Raw genomic sequence first — 14,809 nt, 5'->3', positions numbered from 1 at the left:
GGTTCTAGAGCAGTAATGAAATCCAGAGTTGTTTGGATTGGGGCATGGCAGGAGGTTGTGGTTTCAATGCATACAGGACTTGGAGTATTTTCCCCACAGCATTACTTGAGAATCCCAGCCTCCAGTTGCCTCACTGGGAATGATGAAATTATGTTCTACTTTAACTAAGGAAATCCCCTTACTCAATCCCACTAACAAGTCAGATGTTCATATATTGAATCATAGCTGGTTAGTTTCAAAGTCTATTTGGGTAGGTGTATGCACCCACCCATGAATTCAACCTTTTTTTTCTTTCCAAGCTAATGTGTATAAATAAAGGATGACTGATTCTAAATAGCAAGTATTTCTTCATCTTGGGAAAGAGGAGGGCCTGAAGAAAGGAAGATATAGACAGTTGTTGTTGGCGACTATGAATTCATTATTATAAAGATGAAATTAAAAATAGAAAATGATAAGTGCATAAAGTATCAAGAAAATATAATCTGGGCATAAAGGAATCTAATGAGTAAGCAGTAGAAGGAAGGGGAAGACTTGAGCTTAAAATAATTGATAATTAATTTTGAGCAGACCAGAGGATATCTGAAAATTATTTCAGTCCACAATTTATGCCAATCCAAGTCATATTTACTCCTTATCTAGGAAGGATGGCTACAGTATGCTGTTTACTTAAAGGAAGTACATTCCAACAGTCTTGTTAGATACCAGTAACTTCTATCATAAAACATCAAGGGTAACAATCATATGATACAATGCAAAATTTTCAATGGAAATTTGCATGTCTCTCTTCCTCCCTAAGCGCAACCCTTCCTCAAAGGTTACCATGGGATACCTGCAGAATGGTTTGGTGCTCCATGAATTAAGTTCCCATTCTTAGCCTTTCTGAACTTCAGAAATAAGTTTGAGGGGAGAGGGTGTTGATTAAATTCTGTTTTCTCTCCCTTTGTGGAGGGAAGTTGGATCGTAGCAGGGAGTATTTCTTAACAATCAATCAATCAATCAATCAATCAATCAATCAATCAACACGCCTTTATCAAGCATCTACTATGGGCCAGGCACTGCAAGGTACAAAGACAAAAAGGAAGCAGTACCTGCCTTCAAGGAGCTCAACACTATAAATTTTTGTATTCCATTCTTTTATCTGTTTTTTTGTTTGTTTGCATATATGCTGTAAGTTTTTATATTTCAATATTTACATCTTTTTTGTTTGTTTGCATGTATGATATAAATTTTTGTAGAAATCTTCCCATGGGTAGGAAGGCAATCCTGCTCAAATGTGTAGAGAATCATACAGGACCATTCAAAACTTTTAAAACAAATAGACTTATTAGAGGGGTTTATTGTTTTATCATATTTCCTACTTGTTTCAAAATTTCTCTTTTTCATCGAGCTTCCTATATCCTCTCCCATACTCCCTCTTTATGCAAAAGACATGGTATCCTCCTTTATTAAGGTGATTTGAGTTCCTTCACTTTCTTTCTTGTACTCCACTATTGCTGCCTATGTTCTTCCCTCCTTTGCTTCTGGTCTCTGGAGAAGGGATGGTTCCTCTTCTAGACAAAAGTCATCTCTGCCTCCATGTCCTCAAACTTTTCCTGTTTGGTCTTCTCCAGACCATGTTTCACCAACCATCTCTTCACTCTCCCATTTTTTCCTCTCTGAGAGCTCTTTTCCTTAGCCTACAAACACGATCATTTGTACTCTTGTCAACCTTCCCTTGACTATGCTAGCTTCTTAAGCTATCATTATTTCTTGCTTTCCTTTTATTGCCAGAATTCTAGAAAGAGTACTCTACTTTTGCTTCCTACATTTCCTCATCATCCATTTTTCAACCACTTGCAATATGACTTCTATCCCCTTTCTCTAATGATCTGTTTTTGCTAAGTCCAATTTGGGTGGTAGATTCAGTGAGAGTGGTCAGGGTTGTGGTGGGAGCAATATCTTAATACAACCATTTCTCCCCCCTCCCCCATTCCCACCCCTCATGTAGCTTAGGCTGTTTTTTCCTTAAAAGTTAATGAGGTCATCCTCCACTTAACTGGATTAGGAGACTAAAGACTGGTGCAGTTGATGTCACTTCTAGGTCACTTGAGTAAAAATAGCCATAAGGGTTTTACCCTAGCTCTGAGGCTTGGCTGGTAAACCACAATGTGCAACTTAGAGGCAGGGAAGATTTGCTAGGCTAGAGACACGGTTAGTGGCCCAGTGGAGTGCTGGATCTGGAGTTAGGAAGACCTGATTCTGGGTAAATCTGACCTCAGACACTTACTAGCTGTGTGACCTTAGGCAAGTCATTTAACCTCTATTTGCTTCAGTTTTCTTAACTGTAAAATCAGGATTATAATAGCTCCTACCTCATAGGGTTATTGTGAAGATCAAATGAGATGTTTATAAAAAAGTACCTAGCATAGTGCATGGAACATAGTAGTAGTAGCTATATAAATGCTTATTCCTTTCTTCTTCCATTCCCCTAAATTGAATCAACTTGAGGTGTCCTTGATGCATATCCTTTTTGAAAATTCTTCTCCTGCTGTGGCTAAATATATTTATTTAACCTATAAGTATCTCATTTCATTCTAATAGCAAACCTAAACTACTAGGGTCAGGCTTCACCTTTTATCAGGGTTCTTATCTTGATTTTTCTGTAGCATTTAACTGTATGAACCAGTCTCTTCTTAATACTTTTTTATATTGGCTTGCATTATACTTCACTCTATTAGTTTTTCTCCTATCTGTCTGACTTCTTTCTCTGTCTCCTTTGCTAATTTTTCATCTTCTTTCTATTCCTTTTTTTTGTTGTTGTTTGCTTGTGTTTTTTTGTTTTTGTTTTTGTTTGTTTGTTTTGTTTTGCAGGGCAATGAGGGTTAAGTGACTTGCAGAGGGTCACATAGCTAGTAAGTGTCAAGTGTTTGAGGCCGGATTTGAACTCAGGTCCTCCTGAATCCAGGGCTGGTGCTTTCTCCACTTCACCACCTAGCTGCCCCTTTCTTCCCATTCCTTAACTATAATTGTCCCCAAGATTCTCTTGTGAGAATCCTTTCTTTTTATACTTTCTCACTTTGTGACCTCATTTCCTCCCAGGGCTTCACTTAACATCTCTATGTAAATGACTCCTAAATCTAGATCTGGACCCCTGAACATTCTCTAGAACTCCTATCCCACATTTCTGAGTACATAGTGAATGTCTTCACCAGGCAGTACCAGTGGAAGCTTGATACCAGTTGTTTAGAAGAGGTCTTTTCTTCTCAAAGAAAGGATGGGGAGAAGCATACAGACAGAAAAATCTAGAAAGACTTCCCAGTTCATAAATGCATCTGCTAACAGCAAGGGAAATCCTACCGATGCAGTTTATCCTCATGTAGCTTACTCTTGATGGGTGTATTCAGAGAGGCTGAGGCCTGTACTAGATTGGTGTAGTTGTACAAATGCCCAGGTTCCTTTGTTCTCATGACAGTAAAACACTGCACCTATCCTAACCACCTCTAGATGATTAGAATTAGCCAGTAGTTCTGAGAAGGGTTATGTTTATTGGGATTATCCTTTAAACCACTTCATATCTTAGCAATATATGGACCACTGCCACCTCATATTCTTTTGTGTGTTTACTACACACTGCTTTGTAAACCCTTCAGTTGGCAGTGAAGTCAGCCTTGAAGGAAGGAAGGGACTTGAACAAAGTAATGGGAGTTGGGGGTGAGGCTGGGGCCAGATGAAGAAAGTCCATTTAAGGCAAGGAGGTGGGGTACAGAAATATGGAAGAGGGGCAGCTGGGTGGCACAGTGGATAGAGCACCGGCCCTGGATTCAGGAGTACCTGACTTCAAATGTGGCTTCAGACACTTGACACTTATTAGCTGTGTGACCCTGGGCAAGTCACTTAACCCCCATTGCCCCGCAAAAAAAAAAAGAAAAGAAAAAAAAAGAAAAAAAAAAAAGAAATATGGAAGAGAATAAGATGAGACAAAGGCTCCAAAAGTAGACAGGGACATTGTCTCATGTATCATAGGTATTTGTGTGCATATCTTTCCTTGGGTTCCTTGAGTGCACGATCTGTGTTATATCTCTATTTGTATCTTAAGCACTTCATAGAACTGCTTCACAAAGAGCAAGTGCGTAGCACATATTTGTTGAACTAAAGTATAATAAGTAAAAACTCTTTCCTGAATAGGACCCAACATTCCTGTTCCCTCTACAAGCACACATTTCTGCCCCCCAAGTGCAGTATGGTGGAAGGAACACTGAATTTGGTGTTAGCAGACCTGGGTTGACTCCTGGTTCTGCTATTGTGTGTCCTCAAGTAAGCCACTAAATTTCTTTGGGAATCACTTTCATTATCTGCAAAATGAAGGTGGGGCTGAGTGTGTGGACTAAATGATTTCTGTAATTCCTGTGAACTCTAATTCTATATTAAATTTTTTTTTAATATTTAAATAACTATTTTAGAAATAGACACTTCTGGGGAAGCTAGGTGGCACAGTGAATAGAGCACCAGTCCTGGAATCAGGAGGACCTGAATTCAAATCTGGCTTCAGACATTTAACACTTACTAGCTGGGCAAGTCACTTAACACTCATTGCCTTGCAAAAAAAAGAAAAGAAAAGAAAAGAAACAATCATTATCTTTAAGAAGCCTTCATTAAACCTATAGAAAAAGGAAAATTAAGGAAGGAAAGAGAACTAGTAAAGTGCTAAACTCTCATAGCCTAAAGTTTGGTGTATTAATTTACATTTTACATTTACATTACATTTTAAAATAGTGAATGCCCAATTTCCATGATTTCATATCAATTACATTGAAGGTTTGGGAAATTGAAGATCAGAACTTTCCTCCAAAGCTCATATTTTGGTAAATTTCCAATTCATCTAATAAAAACATTCCTTAAGATTGACTTAAGTCAATGTCCCAAATAAGTAGATGACTAATAATCTTATTACTTACTCTTCAGTTACCCTCAAACTCAAAAGCATTTTAAATGATCCAAGTGAAATAATCCATTGTGTCACAAAATATTTTTAAGTGAACAGTCTAAAATATGAAGCAAACACCACACTTTTTAAAAAATATAGGATATGTGAATGCTTTATGAGATTTTTTACTTTCAAAACATGTTTCAGGAAATGAGAAAATTATGCCAGTATGAGTTACATATCCATCAATACCCAGACCAGAAACTTAAAAAAAATCCCCCATAGCTGACCTAGTTGCATAAATTCATTTATAGAGGGAAAATCAGAATTAATTTTTATGAAGGTTGAATGACTTGCATTATAATGTAATCTCCATCCCTGGAAAATTTCCTGTGTCATGTAAGAGATCTGTGGAAATGGCGTCCTTCCAAGTAATTTCCTGAAAAAAGGTTCAGAAAATGTCCCTTTTTGGACCATGACTACCGTAATTCACTTTGTCATGCATCAGATGAGATAATGGAAAGGGAAGTATTCTGGAAAGCATAAAACACTATAACCCTGTGAGACATTATATTTTATTATTATTGCGGTGGTTGTTGTTACCTACCTACCTATCTATTTCAAATGATGCAGGAGCAAGGATCAGCCTATGCAGAGATGCAAGGAGAAGAGAAATAGACTCAAAGGAGGCTGATGTATGAACTTGCTAATATGTAAGCTGAAAATATATGTAAATACAGTTTAAACTTGATAACTGGAGAGTCATTAAGTAAACTGGAGGTGACTTAACTGCAGAGACTAGAAAGTGAGTGAGAGTGATTAAGAGAAAAATTATTTACTCTAAGCTCCTACCGCAATGATATAAATTAGAGTTAAAATACTTTTAGAGGTTTCCTCTAGATCTTTGGGACCTACTAGGGCTTAGAGAGGCTTTGGGGGACAGCGACAATTTAGAGTACTTTTCTTGGATGATACCTCCCTCAAGGACTATGAAGGGTATATATTGATTGTATACACTAAGCAGCCAAAATGTGGCTGATAAGCAAAACAAGAAAATAGATGAGTCTGGTAGCTAGCCAGAGGAAAACTGGCAGTTTCTGATTTGAAAGCCTTGAATTCTGCCCTTAACCTGAGAGGTGCAGGAAACCTGGGCTACTATCATCTTATGAATGTCTTTTTCAGTAATGTCTATTTGTGGCTTTATACATAACCCTTCTGGATCAGTCAGCACTTATTAAGTGTTTACTATGTACCAGTGCTTATTATGCATGCACCACTGTGTGAAGTGCTGGGGGTACACACACACAAAAAGACAAAAATAGTCCCTGCCCTCAAGGAGCTCACAGTCCAGAAGGAGACTCAACTTGAAAATAACGGGATGCATGGAGGGTAAATTGAAGATAATCTCAGAGGGAAGGCCCCAGCATTAAGGGGGAAGCAGGAGACGTAAAAAGTGGGATTTTGAACTGGGACCTGAACAAGTTAGGGAAGCTGGGAGATGGAGAGCGTCCCAGGCATGGAGGGCAGCCAGTGAAAATGCAGCTGGCTTTGTGTGACGATTACTTGTGAAACCAGTAACATTTTGGAAGATAGGAATAACTATTTAACATTTGTATAGCACTTTAAGTTTCGAAAGGCACTGTTACAGATGTTATCTATTTGATCCTTACAATAACCCTGGGAATTAGGTGCTATTATTATTCCTATTTGATAAATGAGGAAATTGAAAATGAGAGAAATTAAGTTATTTGCCCAGGTTTGAACAGGTAGTAAATATCTTAAGTAGTGTCTGAATTCAGGTATTCCTGCTGCCAAGTCTAACACTCCACCCAGAGTGCAACCTATCTATGTGTCCACGCAGTCCGAAGTGTTTTTGGAGAGGTGGTTTGTCTAATGTCTCTGCGCTCTAAGGTCCATCCTATAATCCTCATCTGATTACCAATATGGTCTACAAGAAACAAGTCTCAAACATTAAAAAAACCAAAAACCCATTTAGGCTGAAGGAGATCACACCTAAGGTGTAGCAGGTCCAACTGGTATGATTCTGCAAACCAACTTAATGAACATACTGTCCAAAGGAGACAGAGAACATAGTTCCAGATGATTAAAGACTGAGTCATGATCTTCAGGCATGGAAAAATGTTCACAGTCTATGACTTCTACCACACATGAATTGCTGGTGCACTAAAACCTCCAGAAGACCATGGATTTGGTCATCATTTTAACTCCTTCTGAGCCCACACTTTATTCTTAATTTATTGTTGTTTATTTCCCTTGGGTGGGTGGAGAGATGAGAAGGGAAGATTTTGATTTGTAAGCACCATATAGCTATAGCCATGGGACAGTTTGGTGGAGCGGTAGATAAATGGCCAGTCCTGAGGTCAAGAAGACATCTTCCTGAGTTCAAATCTGATATCAGACACTAGCTGTGTGACTCTGGGCAAATCAATTCACCCTGTTTGCCTCAGTTTCTTCATCTGTAAAATGAGCTGGAGAAGGAAATGGCAAACCACTCCAGTCTCTTTGCCAAGAAAACCCTAAATGGGGTCACAGAGAGTTGGATACAACTGAAACAACTGAACAACAAAATCCTTATACCCTTCATAAGGTCCCAATCTCCCTTTACGGAATATGTCCTTCCAGGGGGCGGCTAGGTGGCGCAGGGGATAAAGCACCAGCCCTGGATTCAGGAGGACCTGAGTTCAAATCCGGCCTCAGACACTTGACATTTACTAGCTGTGTGACCTTGAGCAAGTCACTTAACCCTCATTACCCTGCCCCCCCCCCAAAGTACAGAATATGTCCTTCCTTGGAGGAATTCATCCATAGTACCCCTTCCCACCACTGAAACAAAACTTCCCTATTTCTTTCTCCCTCTGTTTCCCTCCTCAACATTATTCTGCAGACACTCTTTTTCCTGAGAAACTATAGGAGTTATTTTCCCTTCATTATTAGCCTTTTATTTTATTAAGGCACACCACATATTCCCCTCTTTCCTCTTCCTCCTCTTCCCTTTTTTTTATGCATCCTCCTGTTCTGTTATTTAGTTTGACCAAAAATCCACTGATTCACCAGCAGATGGGGGTGGGGGCAAAGGGGAGGTTAAGTCCAGGATGTTTCAGGTCTGTTTCTTCACCATCACTTCTTTCCAATCTCTTAATGATTTTTCTGTTATTTTGCTGTTATTATTGTCCTTGGTTCCTGTTTAACCTTTTTCTACATCTATAGTCCAGAGGGCTTGAGAAGTAATTAATTTCTTTAGGTTCACCTTTCTTTTTTGGAATGTTTTCAATGCCTCTTTTTTTTTTTTAAACCAATGTCCATCTTTTTTTCATTAATGGTTAGGCTCAGATTTGCGGGGTAGGTCACCTTGGGTTGCATCTTGACTGCCTGTGCTCTTTGGAACACATTATTCTGTTTCCTCATGCAGTTTCTCATTCGGGTTCTTGGTGTCCTCTATCAGGGAGGCAGCTAAAATTGCTTTATTGTTTGCATATAATTACTATTTTGGAGATGTTTGAGAGATCATAAGGATTGGAGAAAATGTCTAGTCCTCCATCTTGTTGATCACGTGACTAAGAATATTGATTTCTCGCTATAGTCAAATGTGGGTTTATGTTTTAAGATTTGCAAAGCATTTTCCTCACAACAAGCCTGCCCCCTCTTCCCCCCATGAAATGAATTTGTTTTAGCCACATTTTTACAAATAAAGAAACTGAATGATCTGGGAAGTTGAGTGACCAGCCCATACTTGTCTTTTTTTGTTTTGGTTTTTTTGGGGATGAGGCAATTGGGGTTAAGTGACTTGCCCAGGGTCACACAGCTAGTAAGTGTTAAGTGTCTGAGGTTGGATTTGAACTCAGGTCATCCTGAATCCAGGGCCGGTGCTCTATCCACTGCACCACCTAGCTGCCCCTTGTCTAATTATTAAATGACAAAGGCAGGATTAGAACCAGGTCCCTTATTCCAAGTTTGGTGCTCTCTCCACTATTTTACTTTGGGGGAAATTGAATAACAAATATAGATTGGAATGGATTGCTAGGATTTTGTGCCATTTTTATATCTTCTGTTACTGTTTTAAGGAAAAAAAAATCTATGAGCATTACCTTTTCCTTTTAATTTACCAGCTTTTAAACTCCTTGCTGTTTCTTTGGGGACATGGATCTCTTAGAATACTATGCACACTAAAAATGTCAGATGGTAATAAATTATTCCTTTTCATTCAAAAAAACTTTTGAAATTGTTTAAAATGTTCCAGTCTTGGTTTAGAAGTACATGTATCAAGTGGAATTTCCCACATGTACATGATTCACCTTAATCTTTTCCTCATCTTTCATTAACAACCTCTCCGTGGGGTCTTTCTCCATAGTTGAATTTTGAAAATCATAGGCCTTGTGCTTTAATGAAATCTGGAACATTAAAAGCTAACTAAAAGCTAAATTAGTGGCTTAAGATATAGTTACCATTGAGGCTATTTTTCACAAAAGGAAAGAGGGTGTCAAATATGACTGTCTATTTTCTTTCTTTCATCAATTTTCAATAAATTATTTTGAAATCTCAAATCTCACTCACATGTGTTTCAACTCAAAATAATTCAAACCATTAAGATAGCAGAATAAATTCTAGGGAAGAAACCATTTATAAAATGAAAGTGTCCCCATCATGCATCCTTTGTAAAGTGTTTAAATTGGTCTTTAGTTGAAGATACTCAGTAATTTACTTATTCAGCTTCTTTTTAGAACCCAAATTGAATATGCTAATTTTATTCATCTGAACAATGGAACAGTGCATAAAGCCTGGAAAAACAGCAAAGGGTCATGAGGCTAATCACTTCCACTCATTTTTCTTTTCTTCACTCTTTCTGCCTATTTTCTCTGCCCTTATTGTTAAAAAGAGAACTCAGAGAATTAGCAGGCCTTAAATTTGACCTAGCTTTTTTCTTTCTTTCTTGGGTGGCAAATCCTTTTGGAAGCCATTTTCTAATTTTCTTTTCAAAAGGACCAATAAGGTGGAGCTTAATTCAAAACTTTATAATAAGCTATGAATAGATGCTATACAGGGTGGGGGTGTGGCTGTTGTTCATTAGAAAATATATGCAAGATATACATATGCATATGTGTACATGCAAACATGCAAGCATACAGTATGTCCTGGGTTTTGGTTTTATGTGTGTGTTTTCTAAGGCTTTAATCTCCTTTTTTTAATCATAAAAGTATTTTATTACTGTCCAGTTACATGTAAAGGTAGTTTTCAACATTTGTTTTCATAAGATTTCTAGTTCCACATTTTTCTCCCTCTCTCCCCTCTCCCTCCCTCCCCAAAACAGAAAGCAATCTGATATAGGTTATATATGTACAATCATACCAAACATATCTCTGCATTAGTCATGTTGTGAAAGAAGAATCAGAGCACAAGGGAAAAACCTCAAATAAAGAGGAAAAAAAAAACAACCAAAAAGTCAAAACAGTATTGTTCTATCTACATTTAGAATCCACAGTTCTTTTTTCTGTGTGTGGAGAACATTTTCCATCATTAGTTCTTTGGAATTGTCTTGGATTTGTGTATTTCCTTTTTGAAAACTTTTTTTTTTTCCTTTTGGTGAGGCAATTGGGGTTAAGTGACTTGCCCAGGGTCACATAGCTAATAAGTGTCAAGTGTAGGAGGCTGGATTTGAACTCAGGTCCTCCTGACTCCAGGGCCAGTGCTCTATCCACTGTGCCACCCAGCTGCCCTTGGAATTGTCTTGGATCATTGCACTGCTGAGAAGAGCCAAGTCTTTCACAGTTGATCATCACACAATGTTGCTGTTACTATGTACAATTTTCTCCTGGTTCTGCTCCCTTTACTCAGCATCAGTTCACTTAAGTCTTTCCAGGTTTTCGTGAAATCTGCCTGCTCATCATTTCTTACAGCACAATAGTATTCCATCATATTCATATACCACAACTTCTTCAGTCATTCCCCAACTGATGGGCATTCCCTCGATTTCTAATGCTTTGCTATCACAAAGAAAGCTGCTATAAATATTTTTGTACATGTGAGTCCTTTTCCCATTTCTATTATTTCTTTGGGATACAGACCTAGTAGTGGTATTACTGAGTCAAACAGTATGCACAGTCCCATAGCCTTTGGGCATAGTTCCAAATAGGAGTGAGGTGGTAGCTCAGAGTTGTTTTAATTTGCATTTCTCTAATCAATAGTTATTTAGAGTATTTCTTCATATGGCAATAGATAGCTTTGATTTCTTCATCAGAAAACTGCCTGTTCATATACTTTGACCATTTCTCAATTGGGGAATAACTTGTATTTTTATAAATTTGATTTAGTTCCCTATATATTTTATTTTATTTATTTTATTTTTTGCGGGGCAATGGGGGTTAAGTGACTTGCCCAAGGTCACACAGCTAGTAAGTGTCAAGTGTCTGAGGCCAGATTTGAACTCAGGTACTCCTGAATCCAGGGCTGGTATTTTATCCACTGCGCCACCTAGTTCCCTATATATTTTAGAAATGAGGCCTTTATCAGAAACAGTGGCTGTAAAAATTATTTCCTAGCTTTCTGCTTCCCTTCTAATTTTGGCTGCATTGCTTCTGTTTGTACGTAACCTTTTTAATTTAATGTAATCAAAATGATCCATTTTACATTTCATAACATCCTCTATCTCTTGTTTGGTCATAAATTGTTCTCCTTTCCATAGATCTGAGAGGTAAACTATTCCTTCCTCTCCTAATTTACCTATGGTATCACCCTTTTTGTCTAAGTCTAGAACCCATTTTGACCTTATTTTGGTATATGGTATGTTGGTCTATGCCTAGTTTCTGCCAGTATGTCCTGTTTTAAACAAACAACAGTTTTAATAATCACAAAGACCACTTGCATCCTTATCTCACTGGCAGCCCTGCTCACATCTCCAGTTTGAATATTTACAAATATTATGCATGTACATTTCATTGGGGAGAGAGACTTTCATTAGATTCTCCATTTTCATGAAAGACTATTAAAAATGCCCAGCAGTCCTCCAGATGGGCAAGAGGAATGTTACAGGATCAGAAAAAGCAACTTGAAAAATTATTGGTACAAAATATAAATGGTATGCATATATAATGAGCAGATGCCCCAAAGCTGAGAAGGATAGCTAACACATTGGATAAAATGTTGTCATTGTTTGTCCTTCATTCTAGAAGTGGTTTGAGTGGAGAGACTCCACTGGGGACAGATCATTAGAGATCATGGATCAAATACTCAAAGATTTAAAGCTTCAAGGGAGCTTGGAGCCCATCTGGTCCAGCCCCTCTTTTTACAAGTAAGGAAACTAAGGCTCAGTGACATAGTGATCTACCCAAAATGACAGATAATAATGATATTGAACATGACAGCTGACATTTGTACAGAGTCCTTTACCTATTTTACCGTAACATTTGAGCCATATAACACTACTTTGAGCTAGATGCTATTATTATATATAGTCTTCTTTATAGATTATGGAGCTGAGGCCCAGAAAGGTTAAGTGAATTGTCCAGGTTCCCACAGCAGTCTAACCAACCTACTTCCTCTGGCTCCAGTTCCAACCTTTTTTCTAAGAAGCCATGAAATGAATCTCTAGGGTTTTGCTTTTTTCACTGTGCCCCCTAGCTGCCTCAGGGCAAGAGATTATAGTGGATGGAATTCAGGATAGTTACAGGGTTAAGGAAAGGGTTTGTTTGTTTTGTTAGGATTAGGAGCATTTGAGACCATTTGTTGGCAAAAGAGAAAGAACCAATCAAGGAGTGATTAAAAATACAAGAAGGAGAGGCAGTCAATGGAGAGAAATTTTGGAGGAAGTAAGACGGTATCCTAACATGAAGAAAAGTGAAGGGATCAGTCTTAGCCGGGAGGAAAGACATTTCATAGAGAGGTGATAAGGATCATTCAAATCCATGAACTTCTAGGGGACATAACAACCAATACACTTCTAGCCCTCTCATATATAGTTCCAGTGTAAAGTCAGTCTCCTCTTCAGGGAGTGGGCCATTAGATTTGGATGAGATATTTAACAGCAAATTTAGACATTTCAAATATCACTGTCACCTCCCTGACTTGCTAAAGCCTCAGCAGTTTAAAGCCCTGATTGAGATAGAGCAGGTAGACTACCCTCCACTAAAAAGATCCCACCCAAAACGATCCGTCCCTTCCCATCCACGTCTCCATCAGCTGGGGTAGGTGGGTGCAGTTACAACAGTTCTGGGGCAGTAGAATTTTGTGTGAACTCCAGTCAACAAAGCTTGCTCTTCTATGACTTCCTCTTGGTTTCTGACTCTAGGCTGTATTTGTGGATTTTCAAAAAAAATGTTCGGGCCCAAGGACCCATATTAAAACTGATTGGATTAGTTTTTGGATTAAGCCATTCAGGCCTCTGTGGCAGGAACGGCACTTGGACTGATTAACTCCTATACCCTTTCTGGCTAACCTAGCTAGAAAAATCATACAGAAGCACACGATGGATGGTTGTCCTTAATTGTCTGACTGTGGACTATGCTATTTACCCAGCTTCTCATTGACTTTTTGACTTGGACCCTGGTAGAACCCTCTTGTTTTATGCAACTCAGCTTTGTTTGTTATAACTTAGCCTCCATCTCCTGCACCGTGATTCAGAGACATATCTAGTAGTGTTCCTGTCTGCCTCTGAGAGCTGGTGATTCATGCTGCTGCTTCCATACCAACCTGCAACTTTCTCATTGAAAGTCAGAGCATCAACATCTTTTTGGATGCTGTACTGCTGGTCTAGCCCAGATGTTGCTGGTCTCTTAAAGTCCCTGAGCTTTGTTTAGCCCCATAACTCCTGGTTTCCTGCCTTAAAGCATGATTCTTTCATGGGCTTAGGGGGAATTTACAGCCATATGTTAGGCATTATAGGCCAAAGGCATGACCCATCAAGGAAGAAAGCTGTATAGGTTTTTTATCTCTAGGTTCTTCTACCATTATCACTCAGTAACCTCTGCTCCTTTGAGATCCATCTACTACACTTCTACCACCCCATCGAAATCCTGGTTATCTATTGTTTACATGGATAGAGTACCTGCCCTGGAGTCAAGGGGACCTTGAGTTCAAATCCAGGATTAGACACTTACTCCCAGTGTGACAATGCACAAGTCACTTAACCCAGATTAATCCACAAAATAAATGAATGAATGAATAAATAAAAATATTGTCTACAAACCTACAGGATAATCCCCTGGTTCACATCTTTCCTCCTCTACTTCTGTCCTCAGCATAGGGAACTTCAACATACATATTATACTCTTTCAAACTCCCTGCTCTGGCCACATTCTTCTCCTTTTCCATACTGATCCCTTGGTAAGCCAGGTCAACTCAATATTGTCCTCTTTTCTTGATTCTCTCTCTCTCTCTCTCTCTCTCTCTCTCTCTCTCTCTCTCTCTCTCTCTCTCTCTCTCTCTCTCTCTCGGCAGGTCAATGAGGGTTAAGTGACTTGCCCAGGGTCATATAGCCAGTAAGTGTCAAGTGTCTGAGGCTGGATTTGAACTCAGGTCCTCCCGAATCCAGGGCTGGTGCTTTATCCACTGTGCCACCTAGCTGCCCCCTCTTGCTCTCTTAACATATTGCTGATTATGCCCTGCCAAGCCTCAGCTTTGGATTCCTCCCACCATCTAAGGCTTTTTGCTTCTACACATGTGCTGCTGAATGAAGGTAGAGAAAATCATGCAACTGTGCTGACTTGGTCCGATACCAATTCATATTATATAACATTAACTAAGTTCTCACTGCTGCTAGACAATCCTAAGCTTTCCCAACTAACACACTATCCCATTCACCCATAGCAGCTCTTCCAACCCTTCTCATCACTCAAAACATGAAACCTCCCATCGCTTCTCCTATCCCCACCTTCTGAGCTAGGAACCCTGCCTCAT

General features: G+C 38.9%; 1 protein-coding gene across 1 annotated transcript in view; it reads right to left on the bottom strand.

Annotated features, from left to right (window-relative positions):
• The window catches only part of STARD13 (StAR related lipid transfer domain containing 13), a 681,455-nt gene that overhangs the window by 449,344 nt on the left and 217,302 nt on the right, over positions 1 to 14,809 (bottom strand). The gene's annotated exons all lie outside the window — the stretch shown is intronic.

This window comes from Dromiciops gliroides, chromosome 3 (genome assembly GCF_019393635.1).
Source record: "Dromiciops gliroides isolate mDroGli1 chromosome 3, mDroGli1.pri, whole genome shotgun sequence".
NCBI classification, from domain to species: Eukaryota; Metazoa; Chordata; class Mammalia; order Microbiotheria; family Microbiotheriidae; genus Dromiciops; species Dromiciops gliroides.
Note: the sequence above shows the minus strand (reverse complement) of the source record. Positions and strands in the feature narration are given on the sequence as shown.